At 45.2% G+C, this 15147-nt stretch overlaps 1 protein-coding gene across 3 annotated transcripts in view; it reads right to left on the bottom strand.

The window, feature by feature from the left end:
* WIPF3 (WAS/WASL interacting protein family member 3) overlaps window positions 1–14865 on the bottom strand; it is an 80645-nt gene extending 65780 nt beyond the window's left edge. For all 3 annotated transcript variants that reach the window (XR_004819490.1, XR_004819491.1, XM_035723394.1), the window contains exon 1: window positions 14604–14865. The gene's annotated coding sequence lies outside the window, so the exon portion shown is untranslated. The remainder of the gene's footprint in view (window positions 1–14603) is intronic.
* Between the last annotated feature and the right edge of the window lie 282 nt (window positions 14866–15147).

Below are 15147 nucleotides of genomic sequence, written 5' to 3'. Positions count from 1 at the left end.
GTGCACGGGGCGACTCCAGTTTTTCCCCCACTCTGTACATTTCCTCCAGCAACCATGACAGTGCCCGTGAATACGGACTTTGGGGTTGCAAACAGAGTTCAAGGAGTAGGTGATTAGCAAACTATGGAATCTGTGAATAATGAGGATTGACTCTATAACTTTTTGAAACCCCTAGATGGGCTCAGGACTGCATTAGGTACTTATCATACAGTGTTCTGTTTAATGCCCTCAACGACTCTATGGTAGACACTGGCATTTCCTATGATGGAGAACTGCATTTTGTCTCAGAGACATTACCTCGTTTCTACCAAATTTCAGAAAGAGTACGAGAGATGAGTTAAGGCTCTGGCCTCTCTGATGCAAAACCTCATTTCTTTGTTGTCAGTTTTTTTAAAAAGATTTATTCATTTATTTGAGAGAAAGAAAGAGAGAGCACATGCAGAGGGAGAGGAAGAAACAGCCCCTACACTGAGCAGGGAGCCCAAGGTGGGGCTCGATCCCAGGACCCTGAGATCATGACCTCAACTGAAGGCAGACGCTTAACTGACTGAGCCACCCAGGTGCCCCATCATTTCTTTGTTTGTTTTTTTTTTAAAGATTTTATTTATTTATTCATGAGAGGCAAAGGGAGAAGCAGGCTCCCGCTGAGCAGAGAGCCCGATGTGGGACTCGATCCTAGGACCCTGGGATCATGACCTGAGCCAAAGGCAGATGCTCAACCATCTGAGCCACCCAGGTGCCCCCATTTCTTTGTTTTAATAACTTGGTATCATTCAGGTCACATGACTTCTCTGCTTCCATCTGGCAAAGATTTTTAAATATTTCTGAGACCTTCAAGTGAAAGGGACCTCATATAGGTAAGTATAATTTTTCTACTTGCCTCTCCTGAACGGAGGCATCCTTACTGTCCATTTAATTTTATCTTGAGAAATCTGAGAGGAATTAGGTGCCACTGGGCGCTTCTGTCTCACTGAACTCACTGGAATGATTTTTCAAACTCTAGGATTAAAGGATATTTTTACGTGTGGGACTGATGGCTGTGAAGGCTTTTTCTTGACAGGTAAAATAATTAAGCAATTACCTAGAGAAGTATTTGTTAAAATCTGACAGTTAAGAACGCAGAGCTCCAGGAAGTCACAGGCTGTACCCACCAGCTCTTTGAAGCTTTGTGCTCTCCCAACACACTTAAAACTGTTATTTTGCTCTGTAATGTATTTAAAAAAATGCCTAGGATAAAAAAAAAAGCCAGATTCTCAAAGGCTCTTTTATATTTTCTCCCGACTCTGAAAAAGAATGTTGAGATGCAGGTTAGATATCCAAGCACCCTTAGAAAGTGTGCAGGATAACAGAACTAATGCCATTTCCACGTGAGACCCCCGAGGACAGGGGACTGTGCTGCTCCTCGAGTCAGACCAGCATTCTACTTATGCCTCTGTTTTTCCCAGCTGGGTGGCCTTGGTCAAGTCACTTAGCCTCCGGGGGACTCATTTTTTTTTATCTGTAAACTATCTATAATGCTTAACTCCTAGTTTGTCATCACGACTACCACAAAGACTGTACATGAAAGAGTATTATTACAGAGGTCATGACACACAGCAGACCCTTAACTGAAAGCTATATTTATCGTCCTCACACCACCACCTGCATCACCACAAATAACTACAACAAAAGGTGGAGTAGGACACCTGCCCCAAGAGGGCTGTGGGGCGCTAAGGAACGTCGCCATCAATTTAAACACCAGGAGGGCGGGGGAGGGGCAGTACACAGATGTTTGGTAGAAGCTACTGCATTCTTCAGCAGGTGACAAGGTGGCTACAGGAGGCTGTTCTAGTTAGAGGGAGTAGCACATAAGCAGAGATACAGAAGGGGGAAACGTAAGCAGCCTGGGAGGCTCTGTGTGTGTGGTTGGAGGAGAGAAAAAGCCCAGAATCACAGAGGGGCTGAAAGGACACTACGCTATTCGGCAAGTATCTCTTCTCTTGGGGACGGGTGGACATCTGTCTCATTGTGGCTATCCACCATCTTTGGGACGCTTTTCCTATGCCTGAGGAATTTCGCACAGGAGTCCTGCCTTCCTCAGCGAGAAGCCAGGAGCTCCTTTCCCCAGCATCCCTTGCAGGCAGGGAGCCGACTTGCGACCACTGAGTCAGAGGTGAGGAAAGAGTGGATGGACAAGGTGTGGAGGGGCCCTGGCTCACAGGAGTGACAGCCTGGGTCTGCAGCGGAAGGCTCCCCCTGCAGAGGGAATGCAAGCCCAGTATTGGCCCCATCCTCCCAGTTTTCCCCCAAAGGCCCCAAATCCAGATTTTTGTGGGAAGTCCAGTTTTGGAATGTGTGTAACTAATTCAAAAAGCATTTTTAAAAATCAGTGGGCCAACAGAACATCCCTGCAGGTAGGTCACACAGGATCCACAGACTGCCATAGTGCAACCTCTTACCAGGAGCTAGTGGGGTTGAGGATGTGGGAGTGGGTGATGAACCCTCCCTCCTCCTCTGCTCCCCTTCCTTCCCCACTGGATCCAGAAATAGATGTGGACTGGGCTTGCCCAACTTGTTAATATAAAATGTTCTATAGATAGATATACCAACTGAGCTTTTTCAGAGTGATTTCAGAGATAAATCGCTTATGGTAAACAATTGTACACACTAGTTGCTTTTGTCAAAACTATACGCTCCCTTTCTTTTCCCCAAGAGTAATTTGTCAGATTACCGTTGGTCACAAGTAGAATATGTGCCTATTTTAAAAATATAATCAAGAAGGATTACTGCTACTCTTTGACAAAAGCTTCTTTTGCTGGTTCATTTCAATAGGAATTAGAAAATAAAGTTCTCTGTGCACTCATAACTTATGTTTTGTCACTGTCCCATTGAGTCTCTTATTTCTTTGACTATGAAATGGGGGAGGCAAGCAGAGATTTCTCACCTCTGAATTTTTTTTAAAAGATTTTATTTACTTATTTGAGAGAGAGAGAATGAGAAAGAAAGAGAGCATGAGAGAGGGGAGGGTCAGAGGGAGAAGCAGACTCCCCGCTGGGCAGGGAGCCCGATGTGGACTCGATCCCTGGACTCCAGGATCATGACCTGAGCCTAAGGCAGTCGCTTAACCAACTGAGCCACCCAGGTGCCCTCACCTCTGAACTTTTTTTTTTCCAAAGATTTTTTAAATTTATTTGACAGAGAGAGAGACAGCCAGAGAGGGAACACAAGCAGGGGGAGCGGGAGAGGGAGAAGTAGGCTTCCCGCGGAGCACGGAGCCCGATGCGGGGCTCCATGCGGGGCTTGATCCCGGGACTCTGGGATCATGACCTGAGCCGAAGGCAGACACTTAACTACTGAGCCACCCAGGTGCCCCACCTCTGAACTTTTAATAAAGGCAATGGAGCCCCATGTGACTGACAACCCATTGCTCACATTATGGTCTCAGCAGGGTCCTACAGATCAGCCATTTATTTATCAAAGGTGCCCTGGGGCCAGGAAATCACAACCCACAAGCCCAGGAGCATACAAGGCACAAATAAAACACTTCTCGAAAAATATACGTGGCAAAGTTGCCAAAGCTATAAGGAAAGTAACAACAACAAAAAAAACCTTCTCTCCAGGCGACGGTGAAAATGATTTATGAGTGCTCACTTCTGCTGTCACTTCCTCATTGTGTGATGAGTGAATTCTTTGGGCATTGCCTTCTCCTGGGACTTCCCACCTATAAGATCTCACATCCCACACACCACCTCTCCCAGTTAACACTGCCCTCGTTTAGGCTAAAGGGAAGTTGATACCCTCACTGGTATGTATCCTCAATGGTATAAAAGTCCTGGAAATATTTAGCCTTTTGAGGGAGCTGGGGCATGTTGGGCTGAGTAAGCAGGGAAGCAGGGGGCAGGGGGAGGGAGGATAAAAAACCCTTGACCATTTGTGTTCTAGAGAATAATTAAACAAGTTAGCTCTGATATAGCTGTTACTATGTATGGGATCCTGTTCTTAAAGCTTTTTGTATGTTAACCCATTTAAGCCCCACAACAGCCCAATCAGATAGATACTACTATTGTCCCCATTCTTTTTTTTTTTTTAAAGATTTTATTTATTTATTTGAGAGAGAGAATGAGATAGAGAGCATGAGAGGAGGGAGGGCCAGAGGGAGAAGCAGACTCCCCACTGAGCAGGGAGCCCGATGTGGGACTCGATCCCGGGACTCCAGGATCATGACCTGAGCCGAAGGCAGTCGCTTAATCAACTGAGCCACCCAGGCGCCCCTATTGTCCCCATTCTTAAGATGAGGAAATTGAAGCACAGAAATGTTAAGAAATCTACCCAAAGTCACACAGTGAATTAGTAGGGGAGCTGGCATTCAAACCTGGGATGTCTGGCTCCAGAGTCCATGCTCTTAAGCACCATGCTAACTTAAGTGACTTAAAAACACGTGGCTTCTACTCTGGAAAATAGTATGGAGGCTCCTTAAAAAGTTGAAAACAGGGGCGCCTGGATGGCTCAGTCGGTTAAACGTCTGCCTTCAACTCAGGTCATGATCCCAGGGTTTTGGGATTGAGCCCTGCGTCGGGCTCTTTAAAGATTTTATTTATTTATTTGACAGAGAGAGAGAGAGAGAGAGAGAGCACAAGCAGACGGAGCAGCAGGTAAAGGAAGAGGGAGAAGCAGGCTTCTCGCTAAGCAGAGAGCCCAATGTGGAGCTCCATAGAGAGACAGACAGACACACACACACACACACACACACACACACACACACACACACACAGGAATATTACTCAGCCATCAGGAAGAATGAAATCTTGCCATTTGCCAACAATGTGGGTAGAACCACAGGGTGTTATGCTAAGTGAAATAAGTCAGTCAGAGAAAAACAGATACCATAGGATTTCACCCACGTGGAACGTAAAGAAACAAAACAGATGAACATTGGGGAAGGGAAGGAAAAATAAAATAAGATAAAAACAGAGAGGAAGGCAAACCATAAGAGATGCTGAACTCTAGGAAACAAACTGAGGGCTGCTGGAGGGGGGGGTGGGTGGAGGGTTGGGGTAACTGGGTGATGGGCATTAAGGAGGGCACGTGATGTAATAATCAGCACTGGGTGTTATATGCAACTGATGAATCTCTAAATTCTACCCCAGTAACTAATAATACAGTATATGTTAACTGAATCTAAATAAAGAATTTAAAATAAAAAAATTAAAAATTAAAAAAACACATGGCTTTTATAGTTTTTGTCACATTCACATACCACCTAAACTTACTTTTAATTAAATTCATTTATTTTGCAAAAGAAACTTTAAATTATTACAATAAATGGAAAACCAATATCATCTGCCATAAATAGAAGGTAGTAATAAAAATGAATGCAATAATCATTAAAATAAAATGCTATCTATGTACCATCTAAACTCATTTCAGGTTTCCCTGGTGATACCTAAAACTTTGTACTTTGGGAAACAGTGATCTAGAGCGATGCTTCCCAGACTTTAATGGAGAATGAATCGCAGTGGGGGTGGGAGTATGGATCTTGTGAAAATGTAGATTCTGATTCAGTAGTCTGAGTGGGGCCTGAGATTCTATATTTCTAACACGCTCCCAGGTGAGACCAACACTGCTGGTCTGGGGACCACACTTTAAGTAGTTCTAGAGTGTAATAAAGGCATAGTGTCCACCCCAGACCTCCTGAATTAGAATATTTGGGAGTATCTTATCAACAAGTGATTTTTGCGCCTGCTAAAGTTTGAAAAGCTCTGTTGCAGAGTATCTAGGATGCTGAAACTCTGTCCCACACCATTGGAAGTTGTGTCCTTGAATGAAAGGCTCCTTTTCTATAGATTCGTTTAACTTCAGCAGGCTGGATCCATGAAAATGGCATACTGTACTTAGAATTGGAACTCACACAAAAACGTGAAAGGGAAACCACGCTGAGTGCCCATTCACATCTCACCTAGGTGATGGGAAGGAGTTCTAACATCTGGGAAACACCACCCTGATGAGAGCAGCTCCTGAAGGTGAATCTACTCAGCCCTGATCACACACTGTAGTTAAGTATCTGGTGAAATGCTGAAAGGATTAATGCAGTCTTGCCTATGTGAGTTCTAAAATGAAGACACACTTTAACTACAATCTAATATGAAACCTAGCAAGTCACGCCTACAATGACTCATCAATTGGTTTCCTTTTATAAGACTCTTATTGAAACGCAAATTTGTTTCCAGATCATTCATCGAACTTGTTATGATAGTTGAACAGTATTTGGCGAAGGGAAAAATGGAGCTATTGATAATATTTATCATTGACTTGGGTATTTAAATTATAGCTAAATGCCACGAAAATCACTGTGTGTGCCGTTCCCAAGGGTGAAAGGAGAAAATATTGTTTTCCTGTTTTTCTTTTTTTTTTTTTTGCTGCCTTTGAATGAACTAAAAGAAGAACCAGGCTTATTAAAAATACATGATATTAATCACACATTTATAAGTAAGCTTCATTTTATCTAACAGCTATGCTTCTGAAGAAGGGCATCTCTAATTTTGGAAAATTGAGGTATGCTTTAAGTATATAAAAGGAGTTTATTATGCAATGGAAACCCGTAATCAATGTTATAAAATAATGAGTCATTTTACACAATAAATTGCCACCTCTTTAATTAATTTATTTGAGGATGTTAGATTTTGTGAGGAGGGTGTTTTTTACTTTCTAAGGATAAAGTGGTAACTTTTCACTTAGGATAGTGAGCCCTCCTGAAAATGATTTTTTGAGAATCACTGAGGAGATAATGTGAGGACAGGAGGTGGCCCAGGGTTCAAGGCTACAAGACAATCTTTCCTTTTCAAGTTTCACTTCTGAGACTAAGTACTTTCGCCTTATTTGTACTGCTCCAGCTTGGGCCAGAGAAGTACTAAGCAGATTCTGGTGCCTCTAGTCTCTCGTCCACCTCGACGTTCTGCTAGAACCTCAGACAATCTGCTGCAAGGAGCCACCCTCATCTCTCACCAGGCAGATCCCTTCCTACGGCAGCAAGCACAGTTCAGTGACAGCCAAGTGACATGAGGCCCCACCCCTCAGGCCTCAGGGCACACGCTCCTTTCGTGGCTCCTTTCGGTGGCAGCAAGTCCCACATCTCATCCTCCACTCTGTTCTACGCACCGAGACTTTACCCACACCACACTTGCGACATTTTCTTACATACCTTTTCTTTATATGTCTCTTTGTCCATGTTATTCAGGCTGCATATTATAGCACCTGCCACCTGAGAAATTCCTACTGATCCCTTAAAACACACTCGGGTCCCAGCTTCTCTGCAGAGCGTTCCTCCTCCCTTTGGCTGAGTTAACTGCACGCTGCCGGTGGGCATGTAAAATGGTGCAGCTACTTTGGAAAAGTCTGAAAGTTCCTCGAGATGTCCAACAGTTATCATAAGACCCACCAATTCCACTCCCAGGTATCTACCCAAGAGAAATGAAAACATATGCCCGCACCAAAACTTACATGTGAGTATTTCTAGTAACATTGTTCGTAATAGCCAAAATGTAGAAACAACCCAAATGTCCATCAACTGGATCATCAGTGGATAAACGAAATGGCCATGGGAGGAAATATTATTTGGCAATAAAAATGAGGGAAAGACTGATACATGCTATAGCATGGATAAACCCAAAAACCATTATGCTGAGTGAAAGAAGCCAGTCGCAAAAAGCCACATTCTATATGGTCCCATTTATATGAAATATCCAGAATAGGTAAATCCACAGAAGTAAAAACTAGATTGGTGTTGTTAGGGCTGAGGAGATGGAAGATGAGGAGTTACTGCTAATGGGTTTCTTTTTGGGGTGATGAAAATGTTCTGAAATTAGATGATGGTGATGGTTGCGTGAATATTCCAAAAACCACTGAACTCCACAATTTAAAAGAGTGAATTTTATGTTATGTGAATTATAACCCAAGAAGGCTGTTGTTACAAAAAACAATTGGTGCAACATGATTAGTTTCAGGCAAAATAGAATCCAGGGCAAAAAATATTAACAGAAATATATGGTGGCTCTGGAAACGTGAATTAATTGCTTCCATGGGTAATGGACATGTAAACAGCATAAGAAACCTCTGAAGCAGACCTTCCATGGTTGAAGGGCGTGAGGAGGGTTTGAGCAAAGCTTTGCCACCAGCACATGTGCCACACACATGAATTATAGGGAGAAGTAGCAAATAGGTAGACCAATTTGGGGATCCACATGAGCGAGGGTGGATATTTATTGCATTAGAATCACGGTAAATGGGATAGAACCAAAACTATTAGTTTGGATGTCTGGAATGGGGGAGAAGAATCAGCCCAGGATAACCCCACTGCTCCTTGCCAAGACAAGCTAGTTAGTGTTAAATAAGGGGTACGGGAGAAAGTGTGTGTCTGGTGGGGAGGGGCATAGACGGGCAGGGAGAAGTGGGTTTAATTTGAAGCATATGAGGTGCTTTTGGCAAATGGAAATTTAGATCTGACATTTAGGAAAGAATCAGGACTGGTGATAGTGATTCAGGAATTGTTACATAAGGCAGTTGGGCATGTTTCATTCTCTCATGCTAATTGTATGAAGATCTGGAAATGCATAACATTTTAAACCACTGAGTTGCCTTCCGTAATTTCTAATTAAATCAGGGACATGGCTAATAATGGCAGTTAGTCAGGTGGCTGGTCCTGCTAATTGCCTATTCAATAACCATTCCCTCTTCCTCCTCATAGCAAAACCCCTAATTTGTGGGTGGGGAGATGGCAGTTGCAATTTACCCAGCTAAAAATATTTGATTTCTCAGACATCCTTATATTTTGAGCAACCTTGTGACATCATCTTGGCCAACAAGATGTAGGTGGAAATAGCTAGGGAGGGCATCTCTTTCTGAATAAAAAGGTAACACCTCCCTAATGGATGGGCATTCACTCTGGATATCTACACCTTCCTTTTCTTTCTGAGTGTAAGCCCAGAGATATAGCAGCCATCTTGTGACCATGAGGCAACCAGATGTAAGATGAGGTCCTACAGACTAAGGACGGTGAATCAGGAAGATGGAAAGCATTGTTTGAGCTCCTGAATCAGCCCTGAACTGCCCTTCTTGGGAGTCTAGTCTGGTTCCATAAGACAAATAAACTTATATCTGTTTAAGCCAGATTCTGATGTATACGTGGTTTTTGTTTTGTTTGTTTGTTTTGGGTAGCTGAGTGCAATCCTAACTGATATAAGTCACATTTGAACTAATATATATTGAATATATATATTAGTGTTATTGTATACATTAGTATTATATTAGTATATAACACACATATAGCGAGACTATAAAGACATGACCATTTCAATTACTAAAAAGAAAGTTTAAAAACAAAATATTCTTTTTTTTTAAAGATTTTATTTATTTGAGAGTGAGAGAGAGAGAGAGCAGGGGGAGGGGGAGGGGAGAAGAGAGAGAGGGAGAAGCATACTCTCTACTGAGCAGGGAGCTGACATGGGGCTCGATCTCAGGACTCCAGGATCATGACCTGAGCCTAAGGCAGATGCTTAACCGACTGAGCCACCCAGGCTCCCCCAAAATATTGATTCTTACTACCAAGAAGTCCTGAAAGCATTAAGGGGCTTGAGAGGTAGTATAGAGCACTGGATTTTTCTTTTTCCAAATAGTGTGATAAAATGTGCAGCTAATATGGGACTACCGTATTAAGAAAATTCATCAATACACACTCTATTAATGAGCATATGTGCATGAAATACCCTTCTAGATGAGGTAAACTGAGCTGGCACATTTAAATGGCTTTAGCCAAAATGAATGTTCCTAAAGATAGGATTGTTCACATGACTCTCACAAGAATTATAATCTGTGGAAGAAAGAACCTTTCTATTCCCCCAGGCCCTCAGTGAACATATCTAAGAGAATAGCATGTCCTCAAACCACAGCTTCTGGCCCTTCACAGAAGAGCTTTGGCTGGACTTGCTCTGGGATTATATCTCCGGAACTGCAGTCCATAATGTTCTAGGAAACATTTATTATTGCCTTCTACCACAAAACTTCTATTGTTTTCATGGCAGGGACCACGTGGAACACTTAGATCTCTATGGCAACAGTGATTGCTTTGAAGACCTGCCAGGAGAAAGTTATCCCAGGTTTTAGGACCCAGAAAAGCTGTGCAACTGATCTGTTTTTATCTCATGGCCACTGTGGATCAAGTAACTACTTGTGTTGTCCTCTTTGTTTTGGCTACTAGGAGGCTCTGACAAATTTTTAATCCTCTCTCCAGAAACTACACTAGACTTTAGAGTAAACTCATCTCTAGAAACTCCCTGCACCTTCTGATATAGTCTTACTCTCTGAACCACCTCTGATTTTCTCTTGCTTCCCAGTGTGTGTGTTCTCTTTACCCTGGTTTCATTCTCTATTAATTTTATGTTTACTATTTGTTTTCGTAAACTCCTCAAATGCTTTATGGAATAGGAAATATTTTAGGCGAACAACTTTTAAAAGCATCAGATAATGGCAGCTATTTTATTGACCATTGCTATGAAGGAGGTACTGTTCTCAGCCTTGAACCTCTTATTTACCCTCAATATGAGATAAGTACTCTGAATTACAAAATTTCTACAAAAAAAGAAATAATAATATTGAATTTCTCAAAGAAGCAGAGACCTTCTGATTTTATAGGCTGAGCTTAGCATCCTTCAGCTTTAAAGGAGATTCTATCATACATCTTGTCTTTGAAGTCATGCCTGATGATCCATGTCAACAGAGGGGAATGAGACAGTAAAAGTCAAAAAGGCAGATAATCCAAAAATAATTGACTTTTGCTTTTAGAACATAGAGGTTTTCATTCATTCACTCACTTGTTCATGCAGTACTCATCATGTGCCATGAATGGTCAGGTTCTGGGAACAGAGGTGAAGCAGACAAGTACCTGCCCTTCAGAAGCTCAGCCTCAATAAGCGAGAGTCAGGGAGGCAAAGGGTACCTTGGGGTTATAAATGGGCTGATAGCAGACCAGAGCAGGGTGTGACATGATCATTCTATGACCAAATTAGTCCTTGGTCTCTATTGTCACAGTTGACAATGGGAGTAAGAAGAATCAGCTCCTTTGTAGGGCTATAGTGATGATTTCGTACATATAAAGCTCTTAGCCTAGGCTGGCATGTACCGTGTGTTCAGGGCGTGTTAGCATTTAGCTCCTAAGGCACAGTGGACAGCAGCTCAGCCATCTTGCTTTGTCACACACACATACTCATGTGGACACATGTTCTCAGAAGCTCAAGAACTGAGGCTGGCTACTGCTTCCTCCGAGCTTCTCCCTAGGAGCTCTTTTCTGGATGTCATCATCTCAGATTCAGCATCTTCTGAAATATATCACCCCCACACGGTGAATACTCCTTCAAGTTGGCGCTTGAAAATCTTCCACGGTACCTGGTCCACACAATGCCCGCCCAGCATTTTCCCCACATTTGCTCTGCTTCGCTCTATCTCGTTGGCACTTCAACACGGCAGGTAACTATACGATTCCCCTGCTGCATAATGGGTCAGGTTCCCACTTGAACAGGTCTAAGACCCAACTAGAACTGCAAAACGGGAGTCTCAAGTGCGTTACTGGCTGAAGCCGGTAAGAAAACCTATGTGCTGCACCTGTTCAGCATCAGCTGGAAACAGTACGTCTCTTCAGTTCTGTGCAGTGGCTAAATAAGAAGTAACTAATCATTTTCTCACCAATCCTAACTCATAGTTAATCGTTCCCTCTCCAAGTTTGTTTTGTCATGCTATCAGCAAAGTCAGTCAAACATTACGATTCCTTTCTAAATATTCCAGCCGCCAGATGGCAGGAACACTACTGTGACAAGGCAAAACTCGCCTAAAGATAACTTCATGATGCATAATCATGCTTGATGGCACTCAGCTAAGCAGATTCACCCAGAGATACCTCTTTAGTTGCCCCACTTAACCCACGTTCTTTACACCAAAACTTCATAATTCCAAGAATAAGGCAAACATTCAACCCTGCAATACGAAACTGGCTGGTAAAACAAACACGTTTCTACTTTTCTAAGGTCTGAATTTTTGGCAGAAATATAAAATCCTTAGAAGACCACACATTAGGATAAGGTTTCTCTTTAGATATAATGTTACTGTACCTTAAAGTTTCAAACATTTCTACACCAAATTTAACGTATATTTACATGTTGGCTAGAAAACAACTTTCCCTCCTCTGCCGAGTTATTTCTGTAGAGTGTGTGGTTTTTTGTTGTTTTTGTTTTTACTTAAGCGTTAAGAAAAGTATCTTTGTAAATTTTAGGATGTAGGAAAGTTGACTGTTCCTCCCTGGAGAAAATTCTACTAGAGTTAATCATATTTTGGTTTCTCATACCTTTGCTAGGTTATATTATTCATTGTGTGTGTGTGTGTGTGTGTGCGCGTGCGCGCGTGTGTTTGAGTAACCACAAAATCACAACCTGTTCTATATGGTTTCTGAACAATAAATCTCCTAAAAAGAGCGTTGGCAAGCTAGGCCAGCTGGCTTTCTTCTGTTTCTAAAACTGTATGTTCTTAGACACACACGCTTCCTCCATCCCTTCTGCTGCTGGCTAACTTCAGTCTGTGACAAAATCTCACACGCACAATTATATGAAAACAACAGAGACTCCTGGAAAGGAACACAGAGGGGGCAGGGCAGGAAGCCAACCCTGAAGTCTCTTATCCCCACTTCAGGTAGCTGAAAATTGTCTGTTTACGGCAGTATGTACAGAACTTGAAGTCTGTGTACCCAGGTTCTTAATCCTGGCACCCCCGAGTAAGACATTTAGGGCATTTTAAAAGTGTGTGACTTTTTATTTGCTCATCTGTAAAACTGGCAGAATAACAATATCTCCCTTAAAGAACTGTGACTCCCAGGAGGTGATGTTCATACAGGCATTTGGAAAAGCCCTCTGCAGCATATGTTTCATTTCCTGTTATTTCTCAACTTTCTTTTCTTCCCCTGTCCTTTTCTTTTTTCTTTTCTGATTGGGTTTTTGTGGTTTTTAAATGTATCTCTAAAATGCACTGCCTGCAAAATGCACTAATCTGTGTGCTACCACAGTGAGTGGATTTTTAGCATTAAATTTGTATTTACTTTTTTATCGAGGTAACACATAAGTCAAGTGCACAAATCTCAAGGGAATGACTTCATAAATATATGTGTACACCCGTGGAGTCACTTAGTAAGGCAATGGAGGGAGCATTTCTAATACCACAGAAACCCTCCTCATGCCCTGTCCAGGTCATTACAAGGCGCAAAGGCAACCCCACTGCTAACCTGTATTGTCATGATTAGTTTTGCCTAAAGTTACAAAAATAAACAAACACACAAAAAACCAACTCAGGGAAGGTTGGGGTCCCAGTGATAACTCCTACAGCGGACCATAAGAAATGTACTTCCAACCCTCCTTCTGAAGCAATAAAAGATTTTGTAAATAAGGAGAGGGGCTTGAACTTTCTAAATCACATGCATCATGCAGAACAAGGTCCTCATTTTGTAGCTAATGACTCCCGGGGAGGCGAAGTGACAGCCCAACTTCCTGCTACAGAGTAATTCTGCTTCCAAATGTTGCTGTCACAAAACAAAAAGATCCCGAATGTGAGGGATGCTGCCGGGGCATCCCAGCGAGCCGGGAACAGCTCTCCGGGCCTCTCCTAGTAGAACTTTCCAGGGAGCAGCGTACACTCGGTCCCCACGCGGCTCCAGCTCCCGCTGCAGGCACACCCACGCGGCTGGCACGCCACGCTCAGAAGGCACTGTTCCCGCGAGCCTATGCGTGCCTGCCCACAGGGGCAGGGCTTGTTCCTCACACCCCCTTCCCAAGTGCCCGCTCCCACACCCCTGCTCCCCTCCGCCTCCGGGGTCTGCGGGGAGGGTCAGTCTCTGCCACCTTCTCGGACTCCTTCAAGGGACTTTACACCCCATGTGTGGCCACATCTAAATCTCTGGAGCACAGCCAGCGACTGACCTCAGGGGCCTGGAGATGAGCACTGGGAGGGGAGTCTTGAGACCTTCTGTTAGGTCCCAGCTAGGTCCCCACGCACAAGCTGTGTGACCCTGGGCAAGTCACTTCACACCTCCGGGACTGGCTTCCTTGTTGTGGGGACTGGCTTCTGTATCCCCAAAGCCATCTCCAGTCCTGCCATGTCCTAGCTCTTCTTTACTCCGCCCCAGCTCTTCCTGAGACTGCCCCCTCCTCAGGGAGACCCCAGCCTTTTGTTATGGGCGGGGGGGGGGGGGGGAAGCGGGGAAGGGAGAGCTCGGTGAAACCCAGGCCGAGCAGCCTGGGCTCCAGGCGCCGCTCACTGGACAGTCGGGTCAGGAGAAGTCACTAGGCAACCCCACGGTGACCGCGTTCCCTCCGCAGTCACGTTACCGCCCGGCTCGGAAGGCTCGGCGCTGCGGGCAGCGGGGTGGGGGCGGGGATCCCAGGACACCGGCGCGCGCGCGGCACCCTCGTCCGCGCCGCGGGCCCCTCCGCCCCGGGACCGGCCCGGGCGGCCGCTGCCCCAGCGCGTCACCACACCCCCAAGCCACCTCCCCACCCCCCAAGCCCGGCACGGACCCGGACACGCGCGCGCACCGCTACCTGCAGCTAGCTGTGCCGCGGGCCGGAGAGGTTCAAGCTCCGGCCGACGTCCCCGCCGCCGCCGCCGCCTCCAGGCTCCGGGCTCCGTGTGGCAGCCCGGGTGCTCCAGGCGCCGCCGCCGCGGCCACACTGCACTCGGTGCCGCTGAGCTCGGTGCTCCTGCGCTCGGTGCGCCCCGCTCCCTTGTCGCCGCCGGCTCTGGGGCTGCCGGGACGCGGAGGCGGGGCCGTTGCCCCACCTGCTCCGCGGGCTCCTGCCCCTGCCGCCGCCGCCCAGCGCGCAAGGACGCGGCCCGGCGGGCGGGGCGGCTCTGGAGCCCGGGGGCGGGTCCCAGCGGCAGGGGCGAGCCTCTCCCGGTGCGCGCCCCGAGTCCGAACCGCGGACGGAGGGGGCCTGAGGCACCGCCACGCTGGGAACACGCCACTGCTTCACCAGTTTACTCGACGACATCGGGAATCCCTCTTATGCTGCAGGAGGCGTCATAAGCTGTGGTGACAAAAGAGAGTACAAAAATCACCTTTTGCCCTCTCAGAGTTTCACGGTC

Source organism: Zalophus californianus, chromosome 12 (assembly GCF_009762305.2).
Source record: "Zalophus californianus isolate mZalCal1 chromosome 12, mZalCal1.pri.v2, whole genome shotgun sequence".
Taxonomy (NCBI): Eukaryota; Metazoa; Chordata; class Mammalia; order Carnivora; family Otariidae; genus Zalophus; species Zalophus californianus.
This window is presented reverse-complemented; position numbering and strand designations above follow the sequence as displayed.